Source organism: Phocoena phocoena, chromosome 7, assembly GCF_963924675.1.
Source record: "Phocoena phocoena chromosome 7, mPhoPho1.1, whole genome shotgun sequence".
NCBI classification, from domain to species: Eukaryota; Metazoa; Chordata; class Mammalia; order Artiodactyla; family Phocoenidae; genus Phocoena; species Phocoena phocoena.
The window spans coordinates 18,548,910-18,562,396 of NC_089225.1; the positions used below are offsets into that span (position 1 = coordinate 18,548,910).

The 13,487-nt window shown below is 42.4% G+C and overlaps 1 non-coding gene and 1 pseudogene across 1 annotated transcript; both read left to right on the plus strand.

Annotated features, from left to right (window-relative positions):
- Positions 1 to 1,229: 1,229 nt before the first annotated feature.
- Positions 1,230 to 10,184, plus strand: LOC136125607 (RAD52 motif-containing protein 1-like; annotated as a pseudogene).
- TRNAV-UAC (transfer RNA valine (anticodon UAC)) lies at positions 2,155 to 2,227 on the plus strand. Its single transcript has one exon. It is a non-coding gene; the product is annotated as a tRNA-Val (tRNA).
- Positions 10,185 to 13,487: the final 3,303 nt, after the last annotated feature.

Below are 13,487 nucleotides of genomic sequence, written 5' to 3' on the forward strand. Positions count from 1 at the left end.
GTGGCCCTCTACACTCAAACATCTCTGGGATGCTTCTTTAAAACGCTGATCCTGGGACTTCCTTGATGGTCCAGTGGTAAAGAATCCGCCTTCCAGACTTCCCTGGTGGCACAGTAGTTACGAATCCGCCTGCCAATGCAGGGAACATGGGTTCGAGCCCTGGCCCGGGAAGATCCCACATGCCGCAGAGCAACTAAGCCTGTGTGCCACAAATACTGAGCCTGTGCTCTAGAGTGTGCGAACCACAGCTACTGAGCCCTCGTGCTGCAACTACTGAAGCCCGCTTGCCTAGAGCCCATGCTCCGCAACGGATTAATCCCAAGTATACTTGAGTACCTAATAGAGTATGAGTGTGATAGGTACTAGAAAAAGGATGATAAATCTGTAAATATTGTTCATGAGGTGTTCATAATCTATCTGGAGAAGATTATGGAGATTATCTCCATACACAGATAATGGATACAATGAATAAATGGATACATACACTGACTGCAATGGATAATGATACGGATAATAAATCTATAGTTATTGGTTTGAAACAGTATCAAGATCCAAGTAATTCCTCCAAAGTCAACAATTTTTGAAGTAAAAGAGATCAGAAGTAGGTAATGGGTGGGGATAAGGGTCTGATATATTGAGGTGGAGAAAGTCGTGGGGATGGAGAAATGTGCTCGGTGATTTGGGGGTACTTTAGGAAAATGGGCTAGAAAATAGCTTTTTAAGAATTTCATACTAGACTGTTGATGGCTTTAATGTTATACCTTGATTTGCATGTTTAAGACTCATGAAAACACTCAAGTCGAAGGATTGCATCTTTGGTGGTCATTTCTCACACAGAGTCGGGAAATCTAAATTTTTAAAGTTCAGTGGATAGTTAGCGCTAACTACTTGGTACTCTAGTCTTTTCTGGGAGTTTGAAGATGAAGCCAGCTGCTATAAAGAGTCCGCACCATTCGATCCTGTAAACTCACACTTTGGACTCTACGCTAAAAATACACTTGAATAAAAGCGCTAAACTCCAAGACTTCCGGCCGCCTGGGTTGCAGAAGCAGACCTAAAGAGACAAGCCAGGAGTGGGAGGGTCGAGGGAGAGGTCCGAGTACCGCCCTCGTCCCACTCCCACCAAGCTGGATCCGCCCCTCAGGCTCCCGTTTCTAAAAACGCGCGAGCGCGCGTGCGCAGCCGCAGTCCGTTTGTGCCGCGAGCCGCGCACGCGCAGTGGCAGTAGGATGGTGGAGTTGGTATCTTTTTCGGTTCCCATAGTGGGTGAGAAAACCTTGCTTGTGTGGGAGCTGCGCTCTGGACCCACGGCCGAGGCCTTGCAAGTGAGCCGAGCCGGGGCGGAGGGAGGGGTGGAGGAAACTGCCCCGCGCCCCAGTAACTGGGCTTCCCGGGGTACTGCTTCAGTACCTAATCTGCCTGTGGTCTCCGCTGAGCAGTCAGCTCGCCCCCATAGATTTTTGAGAGACAGTTCCCAACAGACGGCAGTGCCTCTTTTTTTTTTTTTTTTTTTGCGGTACGCGGGCCTCTCACTGTTGTGGCCTCTCCCGTTGCGGAGCACAGGCTCCGGACGCGCAGGCTCAGCGGCCATGACTCACGGGCCTAACCGCTCCGCGGCATGTGGGATCCTCCCGGACCGGGGCGCGAACCCATATCCCCTGCATCGGCAGGCGGACTCTCAACCACTGCGCCACCAGGGAAGCCCCGGCATTTCCTCTTAATGCTTCTCGAAGCTTAGGATTATCAGAGGGAACCTTGTTCATGAAATGAGAAGTGTTTGGAGTTGCAGCCTCACAACAGTTGCCTGTGGCGAAAGGTTGGGGGAATATAAGGGAATGGGCGGTTTGGTTTCCTGGGCCTGAAATTTCCTGCACTTACGTAGCATGGGACCACCCTACAGCATTCTCTGTTGACAGTCTTCTCCCAGTTTGGCCTTCTGTATTCGGTCCGAGTCTTCCCAAACGCAGCAGTGGCCGGTCCTGGGTTCTATGCCATCATCAAGTTTTATTCAGCAAGGGATGCCCACAGCGCCCAAAAGGCATGCGACCAGAAGCAGCTTTTTCACACATCTCCAGTGAAGGTGGGTCCAAATGTGGAATTCCTCGCTCTACTGGGATGAAGTGCTGAATTTCAAACTAATAGGCCATCGGGAATTCCCTGGCGGTCCAGTGGTTAGGACTCTGCACTTACAATGCTGAGGGCCTGGGTTCAATCCCTGGTCGGGGAACTAAGATCCCGGGGGGGTGGGGGGAAGGCCAGCGTTCGTACAGCACTGTGGTGTACAGAATGCTCTCAGATACACGGCTCCACTGATCCCCCAGTTCCCCAGTTCTTTCTTTTTTTTAGATGAAGAAACTCGAACTCAGGATGGTTAAGTGACTTACTTAAGGTTCATGACAGTAAATGTGGAAACTAGAGGGCAAACCCAAACTTAACTGATGTTAAACCCCATGTCATTTTATGCTGCCCCTTAATTTACGAAATCTTCACAAGAGTCTTCTTTATATTTACTTTTATGTGGATTTTAAATATGTGAGGTTGACAAAATTTTTTTTGGTTAATTAATTTATTTACTTTTGGCTGCGTTGCGTCTTGTTGCTGAGCGCTGGCTTTCTCTAGTTGCGGAGAGCGGGGGTTCCTCTTCCTTGTGGTGCGTGGGCTTCTCATCGCGATGGCTTCTCTTGTTGCGGAGTACGGGTTCTAGGCACGCGGGCTTAGTTGCTCTGCGGCATGTGGGATCTTCCCGGACAAGGGATTGAACCCGTGTCCCCTGCATTGGCAGGCGGACTCTTAACCACTGTGCCACCAGGGATGTTCGGAGCTTGACAAACTTTTGTCAAATGTAAGATAGAGGAGGCTTCATCATCATCATCACTCTCAAACTGCCTAATCAGAACTCCCTTCAGATTCCAGAAAATGGTTAAAATATTCTTTAATGCATTGTAGAAACCTTATTCCATATCAACATGCCATCCAATTTTACTTTCCTAGAATTAACATTTCATTATGTGCCTCCATTCAGCCACCATTCCTTTTTCAAGGACCTTTTCAATTCCTCTGAATAAGTGAGTGAGGCTTAGATTTCCCAGACCTTTCCCTTTATAATTGTGTGTCTTCTCGGATTGGCTTATTGCTCTGGCTACTTCCTACTGACCTTGTTGCGTCTTCTCACCCATATTTCTTTACTCACTGATTTCACCTTTATTGAATCTGAGAACTCTCCTCAGATGTGACTCCAGGTACACTACCTCCCACTTCTGTACCCTGTTTAACACCCTCTTCAATCCTCCTGTACTCCCTGGGATTGAAATGATTTTGTGTCAGACATTCTTTAATTTGCGGACCCTGCGACCATTTCACATAACCACTCAGATATTACAGATGGTCCTGGAAAGATTATGAAATAGTTACTTGGTGTCAGTTGTGAGTAATGAGTTCTTTTCTTATATTGGACATTAAGACCATTCCATAAGCGTAGGTTCTGAGATTTTCACAGCATAAAGCCCGTCACTGATAGAATGTTCTACAAGTCACTATAGAGTTCAGAGGAAAGGGCATTTGTATTAGATTTCTGTGTTCATGCAGAGCCTTAGTTTAATGCCCACAACCCTGAAATTGTTATCTACTTTAATTATGCATTCTTTTAAAATTTTATTTATTTATTTATTTGGTTGCATCGAGTCTCAGTTGCAGCAGGTGGGCTCCTTAGTTGCGGCTCAAGGGCTTCCCAGTTGGGGCACGTGGGCTCCCCAGTTGCAGCAGGCAGGCTCCTTTAGTTGTGGCTTGCAGGCTCCTTAACTGTGGTGTGCGAACTCTTAGTTGCAGCATGCATGTGAGACCTAGTTCCCTGACCAGGGATTGAACCAGGGCCCCCTGCATTGGGAGCATGGAGTCTTAACCACTGCACCAGCAGTGAAGATCCAATTATGTGTTCTTTTATTTATTGGCAGTTATACATACTTCTTATCTTTTTCCCCTGTATTTTTTATAAATAGAGAAAAGAGAATAACATCTTAAAATAAAATGAAGGAAAGGCCAAAAGTATCTGAGTTTTTCTCAGTAGCATGAAGGGAAATGTTTGCCAACAAGAACTGTGGCAAGGTTATCCCGAACGTCAACTGTCTCTACTACCCAGGGGCTCAGAGCCCTTCTGAAGCTTCCTAATTGTTCAGGACAGCTCCATTTGACTCACCGTACATGGCCTAGCCTCCCATGCGACACTCAACATTTAAAAATTAATCTTCATTTCTCCTTCCCAGCAGGCAGCTTCAGTTGTAGAAAGTAATTTCAATTTCTTATGTACTCATTCATTCACTCAGTCAACAGACCATCACTCTATTATATGCCAAAATCTATGCTTTTTTCTGGTAACAAGGAAAGAATAATATATGGTTCCTTCAAGCACTTAAGAGCTCATAAATTAGTGTCAGGGGAAGATGCACAAACAAATCAATAAAGAATTAACAATGCTTTGACTTTATTTGTGTTATTTGAATTTTTATGACTATATTAACATACTACACCCTGTTCAAAATGGAAATAGATATTTAAGAAAGAACTAGTGATGTAAAAAATCCACAGTAATATGTAAGTTCTTTAGAGAGTTAAGACTGGATATATTTGCACTCTCAAAGAAGCTTGTTAATTCAGATGAACCTCTAATTCATTTGGTTGCTTATTTACATTTATAGAGGTATATGTATTCCCTCTTCTAACAGCGGTTAGTAACGTGGGGAGGGGGTACTACAGATTAAGTTCCTAATTCAGTGGCAGGTGCTTCTTACCTCCTCTTCAGGTCATATTCTCAAGCAGGAGCTACAGGATGAGACGACTAAAACAGTTCACCTCCTTTGCTTACCTCCAGCCCCATAATAGTCTTCTGCTGGGCTTCCTTGGTTGCTTTCATCATTACTTTCACCACCAGAGGTCAGGGAACTTTCCGGTTAGTTAGGGGCCCTGGAAATGATGCAGAAAAGTACTGACTTAAAAATAATAAATAACATTTATTTAGGGCTCACTGTGAACTCATTGCTTAAAACGTCCTACTTAATCTTCACAACCACTCTATGAAATTGGTATTGATCAGTCTCAGGTATACCCAAAATAAGTCTTTATGTAGCGTTGTGACATTTTTAGGTCTTTTATATCTTTAGGTTTGTCTCGGCACCAGACATAAGGCGATTCAACATAATATGCTTTCCCTAAACAGCTCCAGATGCCAAGAATTGGCAAATTAATACTTTGGTTTCCATGGGTGGTCAAAAAGGATCATCAGGGTAAACTCTGTAGATTTTCTTTGACTAACAAGACTCCTTCCAACATTGAACTCCTATACTTTAGAGAGAAGAATAGAACAGGGCTTTGGGGAGGAGATGTGAGAGGCTTCCGCATGGAAGTATCTGAGCATTGGCCTGCCACCTAGAATTAGTGATAATCTCAATGACTTGGATGGTGGTGTCCATAATTTTCTCCAGTATTTGTATGGCATATAATAAAAAATAGTTGTCCATATCTAGTCATTCATTTGCAAGTCTCACTTGATTTTGAAGCTATAGCATACCTAAACTATTACCTGGGATTGCTGGAGTTTAGTTTTTATTTCTAACAACAGAATATGTTAAAGTCTAGCCTTTAACTCAAAGTCCTAACAGGTTCAGGAACTTTCTAACCTTGAAGAAAGGGAAAATAAAGATACTGTACCACCACTTCAGAAGCAAAGCCTGAAGTTCTTTTGTGCTTTAGAGGTGGTGTTTCCCTTGCACGAGTGCAGGAGTCCTGATGTTGTCATGGCTGAGGAACTTTTGGATAAGTTGGAGGAATGTCTGTTTTCCAGTATGTGTGGGTGGGGGGAGGTGAGGCAGTGGGAGTTCTCTTTTTTCCTTTCTTTCTGAAACTCAACTTTTCAGATACATCATCACCTTTTCTAAGCAACTAAAGCCCTGGGCAGAATTTTTCTGCCCGACAATATAGGTTTTTATCTTAGGCGATACCTGACAGCACCTTAAACTTTAGAATTTTAGAACTGACTGCCTGCCAAGAAGCTTAGGAGGAGGGTAAATTAGTTAGTTGTTTTGTTTTTTTTTTGGTTAATAATTTGTTTTGTGCTAAAATAGTCCTTCATATACAGATGTCTTCTGGCCTTCAGTTATCCCAACAAAATCATTGTCTGAAGATTGAAATAAACTCTTGTGTAAATGTTCAATCCTTTGCCTCCTATAGAAGGGCCTGAGCGGTAAAAGTAAATGTAGATCCCTAGAAAGGGGATTCCAATTGGTGCTGAGTTGTTTCCTAGAATCCCTGGCACTTGGGCTTAGGATTTTAAGTCAGCGGCAGGGCTGTTAGCGAATGGAGTGGAGGAGGCTCCACCATCCACCTGAGTGGGTGGTGGTTGAGGAGAGGCCAGATCATCTGCACTACCACCAAATCTATCTCACTGTATGAATCCAGCCCTTTACGCACACGAGAGCAGGGTCTGTAGCAGTGTAGTCTCAGCTTGTCCATTTGAAATCTGTGAGTAGTATGAGATTTGTGGCACGTTCTTGGTTTGCATTTGCCATGGAGTATTTTAGGAACTTCCAGAATACATCTGAGCAGTAAAAATGTGCCATGCCAGGGTATACCTGCAACAGAGACATTCACCCATACCCCAGTGTTGTTCCTGCCCTTAATCACTAAGATAATGTTCTAAGAATCACAGATGCATTTTTAGTTTTAAACATACTACCTAGAAATCAGTTTTTCAGATAGACATTTTAAATTCAACTCTTTTGGTTGTATTTAGGGTCGTTATCATTCCTTATGAAAAGTAAGGTAACCCGGAAGCTTGTTATTCGGAAAGCTATTGACAGATGCATCCAGAAACTGCTGATTGTGGTTTTAGGTAAGACCTTTTTGATTGTCCTTAAAGTGCTTCAGTTTCAGTGAGGAAATAAACTTATTTGAAAAGTTAATTGGATGAAAATAATGTTTATCTACAACATTACATATTCTTTCAATCACCAGATGCTTTCACAGCAGCAATCTTAAATTTGTTCTTTGTGTCATTTATGAGAAAAATGACAGCAAATATTATTGTCCCCAGTGTTTAGATGTAGAATGACTTGCCTCAGTTCATTTGATCTGAGAAAGTGTTTGATCCACTTCTTCCTCAATTGCTTGCTTATCATACAGAGTAGTGTAGTGATTATAAGCCTTGGACACCTGTGTTTGAGGCCTAACTTTGTCTCTTACATTTTTTGTTGTTGTTGTTTCAATTTTAGGTTTTTGTAGCCAGAGACATTTGAAAGTATTTAATATCTCTAAGCTGCAATTTCTTTATCTGCAAATAGGGTTAGTAATTGAGCTTACCACCTAATGGAGATATTGTAAGAGTAAATGAGATGATGAATGTAAAAAGCTTAGAACTATGCCTGAAACATAGTAAGCAGACAAGATATATTGACTATTATTATTATCATTGTTTTTTTCTTGTTGAAAAGTTTATTAGATTATGTTTTTGGAATCAATTTAATTTCAGTCTTCATTTCTGATATACTGGGTGAATATGATTCTTATATAATAATCGGCTACGTTTTTGTGAGCCTTGAAAGTGGTCATGCTACTGAAGAGTGTTGATTGTGTTCCCTATCGAGTTATACAGCGGTGAGAATATCACAGTCTGTGCCCAAAGGAAACTTTATGATTAGTAGATTCCCAGAACAGAATTGCTCCCCTGCTTCACAGCCCTGCAGGCTGAGAGACTGATAAATCCTAGCTAAGTTGTCAGAGACCTTATTTGCTTGTAAGAGTTGTCCCTGGATTGGTCTTGGCCTTCCAGCCTGGGTAGTCCTTCCAAGTGAAGTTTGACTTCCCTGGTCATCAGGCAGAAGCTCCATCAGCTGTCAACTCTGGGTAACAACCTTTAAGAACCAAACTAAATGCCTGGGTTGTTTGTGCCTAATATGCCAAGGTATTCCTTATATGTACCCAAAAGTCCTTAGACCAAAAAGCCTGGTGGCTCTAGCTTGCCTTGAGGAAAGCTGTATTGTCCAAAAGGTACATGGGCCAGTTTCTGCCAGTAGAGTGTTCAAATGCTGTCTGTCTCTGTCTCCACCTCCAAAGCTTTGTTCATTGTATCTGTTAGAATTTTGGTCCCAAGGAGTAGGCACTTGCCTTGCTTCTAATCGGAAGTATCTATTATAGTCCAGTGGTATCTATCCAGGTTTGAGCTCACTTTGACCCGCACGTAATGCCTTCCTATTTAATTGTATTGTGATTGAACATTTTTGTTTCCACAGCTTTTAGTTCCTCTGTCATTATTCCTTAATTCTTACTTCTAAGATCATAAAGGTTTTTGAACCAAAGGTGTTACATCTTATATATTTTTTCACAAATAATTATGACAAAAACAAGTGTCAGATGAGGGAACTTCTAGGAAAATGCTCTTATTTTCTGCTTTTAGAAATCAAAAGAATGTTTAATTATTGGGTGCTTCCATTGTATAAAGGAAGTTTTAGAACAAGAAAACTTCTGAATTGATCATTGTTAACTTGATTTCAGAAAGTGGTAAAACGGCTGTGGCATCTAGACCCTGTGAAGAGGTCACAGATGCTCCAACCGAAGAGGAACTACAGGGTTTAATTCAAGTATGTGGACATAAAAGCTCAAGGGGTACACAGCCAGTGGAGCCATAATTCAAAACAACCAGCAGGATTTGGAAGACTTCAGCATATCTATTCAGTTCTGTCTTCTTACGGAAAGGTGAAACTCTGAAACTGCTTTTGAGGCAGGGAATTTCTAGGACTTTTCCAAGTCCAGCGCCTTGGCTCTGGCCTCTTACTTGAAGTTTGGAGAGCAGGATTGAGGGCCACCAGTGTACGTCTACAGTTGTGGACACAGGAGAAGACACAGGCCTTTTAGAACTCCCCTCAAATAGAATTGCAGGTATTTGGGAACAAAGTAACTATAGCCTTAAGTGTGATTATGCCACAGTGTTTAAAAACTATTCATGCCTTTCTAGTGAGGTATATTACCCAGATCTGAGCATCACATATATATCTTGTGTTAAATATTTTGCCGAAGAACCTTTCTGTAACCCAATTATATGAATGCCTCGAATTAGGGATTAAGTTGTCAACGTTATTTCTAAAAGAAAACACTAATGTACTGCATATAGGATTTTTATTAAAAAGGAGCAAAAAATGTGTTTCATGTCATTGAGAGCTTAATTTGGGGCTAGATTTCTGATTATTTAACTCACCCCAATGTTGCAAAGTTTGTTTTCAAGAGAAGAAAGTAGAGAAAGAAGAGGTGGTTTTGTTCTGAAAAATGAAAAAAATTTGAAAGTTTTTCCTTTACAAAGTAATTATTTTAATTCACTTTAAATCAGTCAAGGAAACTTCAAACGTATCCATGTTTGTTTGGGCTTTAAGAAGTCTAGCTTCCTGTGAAATGTGAGAGGAAAGGATTCCGTATTGATACTAAAGATTTCGGAAACCTGATTATAACAACAGATCCACTCCTAAATGAGGCCAATCTTGCAATCAGTTCCATTTAGAAACCATTATGTGCTAGGCACTGGAAATAAGGTGAAGCTCCTTCTCTCTTGGAGTTTAGGTGTTAAAGGTGTACCAGACAATTAAAAAGGACTAAAATTAAATAGATTATGAAAAAGACTGTGAAGAAAGTAAACTGGGTGCTAGTTCCAGTATTTCAAGAAAATTACTTAACATGCTGACTTTAACATTCTAAGTGTCTTCTCCGTATGTGCACACAGGGTAGACCTCTGAAAAGTGACACTGTAGTTTTTTCTAGATTAAGGGCTCTGTTGAGACAAGGTGGGGTGGGGGAAGTTTTCCCATGCTAATGTAAAGGGCCATTCACTTGGTTTTAGACTCTCTTTCCCAGAATGAATTGCTCACCTGCCCCAAACCCCTCCTACAGAAGTTCTGGAGTCATCACTGATTCAGTAGTGACCCCTAAAAACAGAGTGGGGAATGAATAATGAGATGTGAATCCTGAGAGTTTGGAGGAAATGGCAACATTTTCGAATAATTATAAGGTGTGTTCCCCTACCCCCACCCTAACTGGTGCTTATTTTGCAGGTCAGCTACTTTTCTTGTCAGCCGTGTGGCCAAAGGGAGCAAGAATGATTCTCAGACTTCAGCTTTGAGGAGGAAGAGTTCAGATTGCCAGAACTGGACTAGTACTTTTGAATTTCCCAGAATGCCAGGTCCTTTGGTTTCCTCGGGAAGCTCTGCATCCTTCCCAACCCCCCTCCACCCCTGGGCTGCTCTAGTTTGTTGCACTCGGGTCTGCAGCCCAAATCCCTCCTCATTGTTTGGGGCCAGGGAGCGCAGGGGCGGTTGGGAAGAGGGCCCGGCAGGAGGTAATTGTCACCTTTGCAAGGGGAAGGATGGCTTGCCCCCTGGGGACTCTGGGAAAAAGTCCCACTCTGGTGGCGCGGATTGGATCTACGCACAAAGCTAATAACGGTGGCGTAACTAAAGACGTCATAAATAACGGGTGGGACGTTAGGCGGGGGTGGGGCACGCGGTTGCTAAAGTGAGCTGTCGCGTCAGCGCTGGCATAGCAGTTCAACTCGGAAGCAGGATGTGGCTCCAGCTCCTCAGTGGCCTGGGTCGCTGCCCCTGGAGCCACCGCATGTTATGTCCCGGCTGCGCCTTTGGTTGCCACGGCTCTTCCTCACGTGGGAACAACTGTGGCTTCTAGTGCAAGCAGTTCAGTCTCCGGAGTGGGCCCTGGGCCCCGTCCAGGTGACCCCCAACCCCGCGCGGCTGACAGAGGCTTGGTCTTCACAAGCCTCAGAACCCCTTCCAAATTGTCCCATGCTCTTACACCCCTGGCAGAAGCCGTGGGCTTGAACTACTTAACGTCGGTGTCTCCAGTGCAGATGTTGGCCCCGCCTCATCAGGAGTTGACGGGAGACTGAGGTTCCATACCCGGACACGAATTCGGTTGGAGAGCTGCCTACAGGGCCAGATCAGTTTCCTGTTCCACATCAGGATCTGAATAACAAGCAAACCCAACATCAAAAGCTCCCAGAGGCGGTTCCAGTGCCAGACTGGGATCAGAATCAGCCCTTGGTTGTGCCTTCTCGACACAAAAGTAAGAGTATACACATACTAGATCAGGGTGAAGGTCACCAATCATTTGAAATACTTATTCCACCTCTAGGTAGCAAGAGCTCAAAACCAATGAAGTTTATTGTTTCACCCCCAAACCTGAAGAAAGATCTAGTTCAGCATCGATGGCTGGCCTGTTGGATCTACAGGCCATTTTGAAAAAATCACTCAGGGTGTAGAACAACAGTTGCAGGGTGACTATTTAGTTGCCAGTATGGATGCCATTTATCCCGAGGAGAGCCTACCTAGGGATTTTTTGGGGAGCCCAGATGAACCTCCAGAGCCCCCTGAGGAAGCTGAAATTTCTGCTTCCCAGCAGGATGGCCCACTGTTAAGTTTGATCACTTGATTAAGGTGGTTTCTTCCATATCTCTCCATTGTAAAATCATTTTTCCCCTTGGTAATTGCTAAATAATCTGTGGGGTGATACTTTGGGATCAGTGAATATCCTACTTTCAAACAACTCTTCACCCAACTGTGCATCAATGATAATCTTTCAGTCGATTATTACATTGATAGTTGCAAAATGACACTTTCCTATTCTATCATACATTTTGCATTTATTAGCTGACATTATTCTATACAGAAGAGCTCCCCAACTTTTCATTTTGAATATCATTATGAACTCATGTGCTTCTTAAAAAATTATCTATGTTATACCTTATTATAATGATAGTGTTATTCTTTGGAATGTTCCTTTTGTCTAGATTTGGCCAATGTGATCTCTGTTATTGTTTAACCACAAGATGCTTTTTTATTACTAGAATAATTTCTAATATATTACTACTCACAAATAGGACCTGAGAAAGGGACTACAGAACGTGCAGTCTTATTCAGACTCTTCTTAGAAGTCTGCCTTCTTCCTGTGTACTCTCAACCCAAAGTGAGGATTTCGGGTTGGAAGGAGATACTTCTGAATTAAACTACAGATCAGTGTCACCCAATTCTAATCCCTATTCCCTTTTTTCTAGGCATACCATACTTACTGCCATCCTAATCCTTCTGTTGGGCACATCTCTCCTCCTCTATATTTATTTACAACAGTCAAGAGCAGCAATTGGCCAACCGGCCACTATTCAGTTCTCCAGTCCATATGCCCTAAGAACTCCTTTTTGCACTGGTCTGTGGTGGCCTTGGCCTACCTCTTCTACCTACTCAAGTAACTCTTTTACCACGAATTTAATTACCTGTGTTTCCATTTATAGGATCTTACCTAGCCGTATGGCCTACTGCCTCTGCCAATTTAAAAATACTATTGAGGTTGTCTGTAAGAGAGTCAAGCTGTGTTCTGACAGTGGATGCCTGACAGAAGTCGCACGGTGTGGTGAGTCTCCATTGCGGGATAATAAATTTTTAATTTAATTTTATTTTTAATCAATGATGATGATTTTTACAATTAATTTAAAATTAAAATTAATGATGTAATTTCATTATTTTAATTAATTCATTCAGAGTTCCAGCTCCCTAAGTTTCTAAGAACTACCGCCTTGGTAAGAATCATAGTCTTGCTTACATTATTAAGCTAATAGTTGCTCAGTTACATTGTTAGCTTAATAATGTAACTGATCCACATACATAAAGGAACAAGAGAAAGGAATGGAAGCGGGAAGGGAATTAACATTAATGGTCACATATCCTATGCTGTGCTCTGCGAATGAGAACTTATTGATATAGTGCCTCACAGTTTGTAAACTGATTTTATATAAATTAGGTCTCAAGTACCCTTTGTCTTATACGACAGGTGTAAATATATTTTTGTTTGTTTCTGCAGTTGTATAAAGAGTACAAGTGATGCTGTCCTATTTGGAGCCTGAGAATTTCTGGTTCCATAAGCAGAAGCTGCTACCTAGCCCTTTTAATGGATGGGAGAGCTAGTTTATTCTTAGACTGTCCAGCTCTGAACTTGCTCTAAATCTCAAGCTTTTTTATCCACAAAACACTCAGGGGCTTTCAACTATTTTTATATATATTAGATTTATTGGCACTAACTCGATGACTTCCAAAATGTGCTTTCATGCCCACGTAGCTTGAATACAGGTCTCTATCACTGATCTAGAGCACACCATAAATAATAACACTTTGCTACTTATATAAAGACAATATTGCTGATTTTTCAACAAAATTTTTTTTTTTGGTTCACGACACACAGCTTGTGGGATCTTAACTCCACAACCAGGGACTGAACCCGGGCCACAGCAGGGAAAGTGCCGGGTCCTAACCACTAGACCACCAGGGAACTCCCCCAAACAATTTTTTTTACTAGTTGTATTACTCCCTTCTCCTCCAGAAGTAGGCAGAAAAGGCATCTTTAATTTCCTTTTACAGGTGAGGAGAAACAAGATCAGAGGTGTTAAGTGCTATGAC